General features: G+C 46.4%; 1 long non-coding RNA gene across 1 annotated transcript; it reads right to left on the bottom strand.

Moving 5' to 3' along the window:
- Positions 1–2756: 2756 nt before the first annotated feature.
- Positions 2757–5812, bottom strand: LOC126995156 (uncharacterized). The gene is made up of 4 exons (XR_007750056.1): positions 5791–5812; positions 4632–4766; positions 4079–4198; positions 2757–2925 (listed from the first exon to the last, which is right to left on the bottom strand). It is a non-coding gene; the product is annotated as an uncharacterized LOC126995156 (long non-coding RNA).
- Between the last annotated feature and the right edge of the window lie 253 nt (positions 5813–6065).

Below are 6065 nucleotides of genomic sequence, written 5' to 3'. Positions count from 1 at the left end.
ACCACTAAAGCTACGGTCCTACCTCCCTCGCGCACCGTGTTAAGGGTGGACTCTATCGCTAGCGTGTTGACACGACTAGGCCCTTCTAGGCCGATGTCACAACCTACGGTGGCGTTAGGGACTGACACAGGGATGTACATTGCGGTTCGTTCAGGGATTTCGTGATTCCCCACGACTATCGCATTGACATTTTTCCATCCCTTGCAAACGTCAGCTGGTGTTGGTGGTTGACCATGAAGTGAGGTGGTGCCCGCGCCATGCACCGGCACCGTGGAAAGAGTCGGCACTACCGACTCAGGAGAAACACTTTCCCGACCCTTGCTGGGTATTTCTCTTCTTTCCCAGGGAGAAGCGAGGCGCACAGGTTGATCCATGGCCTTGAAACACCTCCCTTGAAACCTTACTGTATTACTATCTGGAAGTATTACCATGCGGTTAGACCTCAGTGACGACAACCCAAGAAGACCGTCAGACGGCAGGGAAAAGTTTGACGTCACGTAAAATCAAACGCACGACAGGGTGTTTCGTCCCAAACTCACTGGCAAACTCACCGAACCAAGGATGTTAAGCCTGTCGGCGGTGACACCGCAAAGCTCAGGTCCGATGGTCGTAGCTGGTAGCTGCCTCCCCGCGACGCGCGTTTCAAAGCTAAGTATGTCCTTTCAGACAACACATTAACCGCCGCGCCGGTGTCGACCGCAAATGACGCTTGTAGCGGACCCAGCTTGACTTTAAGCGCCATAATTTCAGGCTGACTGCACGCGGCCACAACAGATTCATACAAGCTACTATTGTCAGCCTGCACTGCAGTCTCGGTTTCCTCCCCCCCCCGGGTTGCTACCCTGGGTCGGTTTTGGGGGGGCACTCGGCTTCCCCCGACCCCTTCACGCACTTTACTTGGAGCTCTTTCTTTACATGGAGCACCTAGAAACACTACTCTGTGGTGTGTCTACCAGCACCGTGGACAAAACAGAGCTTGCCAGCGTGGTAGCCCGCGGCAGGACTTTTTGAAGCGGCCGTGGTCTTCTGAGAAGCAGATTTGCCTGACATCGGCGAGCCTCCCTTGTCCCTAGTAGTCTTGCGATCCCGCTGATGTTTTAGACATCAGTCAACCGTATGACCGTCGCGCTGACAGTACGAACAGTGGCGCTTAGGCTTTTCGGTGGTGGACGCCACCACTGATGAGGACGCGCTAACATTAGCGGCCTTCTGGTCGACAGAGGCTACAGCGGGTGCTCCGTCTTTCTCCTCCATCTTAGTTTTTATTTTAAGCATGAAGTCGTGCAACTTGTCAGCGGGGGATAAAGAACCTTTTCCAAACTGGCCCTTGATGACAGCCATGTATACAAAAAATTCAAAAAATTTGAGAACATTGGATAGAGACATATTCTCTCCCTCAGTCCAGCCACCAGCTTTCAGATAGACGCCCATATCAGTAGACAACCGATAGGCGTCTACTTGTCCGGCTAAAAGCCCTTTACTCTCCACAGCTGAAATCAATTTGGTCACAGCTACATTAACACCTTTGACGAGGCTGTGCCTAACATCTTCCCCAAAAGACTCCAAAAAATGTGACCGAAACTGGGCATAATCTTTGGTTTGTTGCGGTTCCATGAACGCTGGTGTACAAGAGCTGACGCTTCTGTCCCCGGCTTTAATCTGGACCTAATGAAGGAGATTTTATCACCCGGTACTGACACATATGAGTTGTTAATAACATCCTGGCATTGCAGTATAAGTCTCTCGCACTGCAATCCGGGTCATTGCCTGCGAAAGCTCTGAGTGATGCCGTAGTCGGCAGAAGTTTAATAGTGTTAGTAGCCATTGTGGATGCTTGGTTAGTCAAGATATTACCTTTGTTATCATGCGGGAGAGAAGGAGGAGGAGGAGGAGGAGGAGGAGGAACTCTGTCATGAGTTGACCCGCTCCTTAGAACACGGGAATTGACGTCCTCGGCGGGCGCTTCAGAATCCTGCATCAACTTCTGGAACTCCTTGGACAAAATTTCTACCTCTTTATCAGGCTGACCTGCCATTTAAAAAAAGGCATTAGGAAAATATGGCTTCATGAGGGAAAATATGGGAAAATAAAAAGTATCAGCGCTAAGTGTGTGCTCACTCGCCTCAGATGCTTCCAAAACGCATTAAAAAAAGTGAAAAGAACAGTGAGTGAATACTGAGCATGATAAAAACTTGCCACTGTGCAATAAAACGCACAAAAGAAAGGAGAAAAGAAAATGAATGATTATACATAAAATGCAAACAATGTTCACAAATCAGGAAAAGTATTAAACATCCCTCTACACCTGAATAAAATTCAACAGCCTAAGGGAAACTAGATACGGCTCCACACGGAGACACACAAAGCACGGAAAAAAAAATCACCCGAAATGTCATCAACAAGTGGTGTATTAATATAATTAGTGGTGTGTCAGCTACATGCATGTGAATACCATAAAAAAAAGTGTGAAGATTGTGCCCGTGGCACTCCTTCGTCCTCGGCTGGCTCGCCCTCGTCCTTGGCTGGCTGTCCCCGCGTCCTTGGAGCGGCCAGAGAGACCGGCAGTGCCCGGCAGCCGCTGGCAGCGGTGAGGAAGGGGTGGAGGAGCGACCACGCTCCACCAAGATCTCCACCAAGGCTGTTTTTCTTACTCAATTTCCTGGTGTTTTACTTTACCTACAAACACATAACTCACACACAACAAACACCAACCATTCACCTACACACACACCAACACGCAGCCTTCTAGCCCCTTCTAAACACCCATAAAACGGCTCAAACATAACAACAACCAATCCTGCCTCACCTCTCTCTAACGGCTCGCTCCACCTGCTCCACAGCACTCCTCTCTCGCTCGACGTAGCTTGCTTCGATTCTCTCTCTCTCTTCCTCGATTCTCGCTCTAATTTTGCCTTCTAGTTGCTCCTGAAATAGAGAGAAAGAGAGAGAGATAAGTGAGGTAGGAACTGCCCTCACTCTGCACCTGAGAAAGAGAGGAGGAGAATTCAAAATGTTGTGATGTTTGTGGTGTTTGTGGGTGTTTGGACAGGGCTAGAAGGCTGCGTTTTGGTGTGTGTGAATGGTTGGTAGGTGTTTGCTGTGTGTTTTGTTGTGGTGCTAAACACCAGGAAATTGGGAAAAATGGAATGTGTGGGTTGGCTGGCAAAAGTTGAGGGGAGGAGGGTTAAAAATGTTGTGACCTTTTGCCTGTTTGTGGGTGTTTGGACGGGGCTAGAAGGCTGCATTTTGGTGTGTGTGTAGGTGAATGTTTGGTGTTTGCTGTGTGTGAGTTTCGTGTTTATGGGTAAAGTAAAACACCAGGAAATTGAGTGGGAAAAATGGAATGTGTGGGTTGGCTGGCAAAAGTTGAGGGGAGGAGGGTTAAAAATGTTGTTACCTTTTGCCTGTTTGTGGGTGTTTGGACGGGGCTAGAAGGCTGCATTTTGGTGTGTGTGTTGGTGAATGGTTGGTGTTTGCTGTGTGTGAGTTTCGTGTTTGTGGGTAAAGTAAAACACCAGGAAATTGAAAGAAAAACAGCATTTGTGGGTTGGCTAGGTGATGTCGAGTGAATGTGGATGGAAAAATTTTTCGTTTGACCCTTTAATAATTTATCTGCTTATGTCTTTCTGCACATGAGATTAGAGAGAGAGAGAGAGAGAGAGAGAGAAACTGAGCGAGAGAAAAAAAATAGTGAGAAAAAAATAGAGCGAGAGAATAAAAATAGAGCGAGAGAAAAAAATAGAGCAAGAAAGAAAGAAAATAGAGTGAGAGAGTGAGAGAAAAAACAGAGCGAGAGCAAGAGAAAAAATAGAGCGAGACGAGAGATTAAAAATAGAGCGAGGAGAGAAATAGAGCGAGACAGAAAAAACAGAGCGGGAGAACATGAGAGAGAAAAATTAGAGAGAAAAAGATAAAAAAAATAGAGCGAGAGAGTGAGAAAAAGAAAAAATTGAGCGAAAGAGAGAAAAAAAAGCGAGGAGAGAAAGAAATAGAGCGAGAGAAAAAATAGAGCGAGGGTAAAAAACAGCGAGAAAAAAATTAGAGCGAGAGAAAAAAATTGAGCGAGAGAGAAACTTACCTTCTTCAGTGTTGCCTCCTTCCTCCGCCTCTCCTCCTCCTCCTCCTCCTCCTCCTCCTCCCTCTTCCTCTCCTCCTCCCTCCCTCTCTCCCTCATCTCCTCGATCTGGGAAGACGCTTGCTGGAGAGAAAAAAACGTACGAGAAAAAACGCACATGAAAAAACGCACATGGAAAAAAAACGTACATGAGAAAAAACGCACATGAGAAAAAACGCACATGGAAAAAACGCACATGGAAAAAAACGCACTTAAAAAAACGTACATGAGAAAAAACGCACATGAAAAAACGCACATGGAAAAAAAACGCACTTAAAAAAACGTACATGAGAAAAAACGCACATGGAAAAAAACGCACATGGAAAAAAACGTACATGAGAAAAAACGTACATGGAAAAATACGCACATGAGGAAAAACGTACATGACTAGAAAAATGCACATGAAGAAAAACGCACATGAAAAACATATATGAAAAAATACGCACATGAAAAAACGCACATGAACCGAAAAACGCACATGAAAAAAACACACACACACACACACACACACACACACCTGCAGCTGGTCCATGTACACCTCCAGCTCCCTGTGTGCGTCCTCCAGCTGTGCCATGTACGCGCTGATCTGCCTGTGTGCGTCTGAGATCTGGTCATGTGCGTCCTGGAGCTCTGACTCACTCTGCTCCTGGGTCTGGGGGAGAGAGAGAGAGAGAGAGAGAGAGAGAGGGGAAGAAGAATTTGAACATATATTTCTTTTTATATAAACTACAACTATTACTACTACTACTGCTACTACTACTACTACTACTACTACCACAACTACTACTACTACTACTACTACTACTGCTACTACTTCTTGTGGTGGTAGTGTGACCCTTCCTCTGTACCGTGAACCTAAAGAAACACACATTTGACAAGGCTTTCCTAGGAGCTGTAGGCCTTTCCAGGGGTAGTTTTGTGACCCTGGTGGTAGTGTGACCCTTCCTCTGTACCATGAACCTAAAGAAACACACATTTGACAAGGCTTTCCTAGGAGCTGTAGGCCTTTCCAGGGGTAGTTTTGTGACCCTGGTGGTAGTGTGACCCTTCCTCTGTACCATGAACCTAAAGAAACACACATTTGACAAGGCTTTCCTAGGAGCTGTAGGCCTTTCCAGGGGTAGTTTTGTGACCCTGGTGGTAGTGTGACCCTTCCTCTGTACCGTGAACCTAAAGAAACACACATTTGACAAGGCTTTCCTAGGAGCTGTAGGCCTTTCCAGGGGTAGTTTTGTGACCCTGGTGGTAGTGTGACCCTTCCTCTGTACCATGAACCTGAAGAAACACTCACTGGAACCCGACTGACCCCCTCTATGACCTTTAGAAACAGCTGATAACATTGATCTCAGTGTTTCCCTGAGTACAGTCAGTTCTTTGTGCTTTGAAAATGTCCCCCAGAGAGATGGTTAGAAGGAGGCATTGCATAAAGAAAACAGGTACACTGGAGACAGGTAAGTCGATTAACGCGTTTCTGAAATAACCAAGAAAATTTTTACTTTACATGTTTTTTTCACTTATACGCGATATTTTCTGGAGTGTCCACCAGATGTCTCACACAACTGGACTCACGCAGCCACACAGCTGAGCTTCCCACGCGCCACTTGAACAACAATACAGTACTACTCAACAACAACAACAACTACACCTGTACTACTACTACTACTACTACTACTTACTTGGAGCAGGAGGTTCACCACCACCGTAGCAGACACTTGAGAGAGGTCATTGAGGTAGAACTGCCCTCACTCTGAACTTGAGAGAGAGAGAGGAGGAGGATTTAAAATGTTGTTACGTTTGTGGTGTTTGTGGGTGTTTGGACGGGGCTACAAGGCTGCGTTTTGGTGTGTGTGTGGGTGAATGGTTGGTGTTTGCTGTGTGTGAGTTTTGTGTTTGTAGGTCAAGTAAAACACCAGGAAATTAAGCAACAATCTAGCAAGGCTGCCGTCAAGTT

Source organism: Eriocheir sinensis, chromosome 1, assembly GCF_024679095.1.
Source record: "Eriocheir sinensis breed Jianghai 21 chromosome 1, ASM2467909v1, whole genome shotgun sequence".
NCBI classification, from domain to species: domain Eukaryota; kingdom Metazoa; phylum Arthropoda; class Malacostraca; order Decapoda; family Varunidae; genus Eriocheir; species Eriocheir sinensis.
This window is presented reverse-complemented; position numbering and strand designations above follow the sequence as displayed.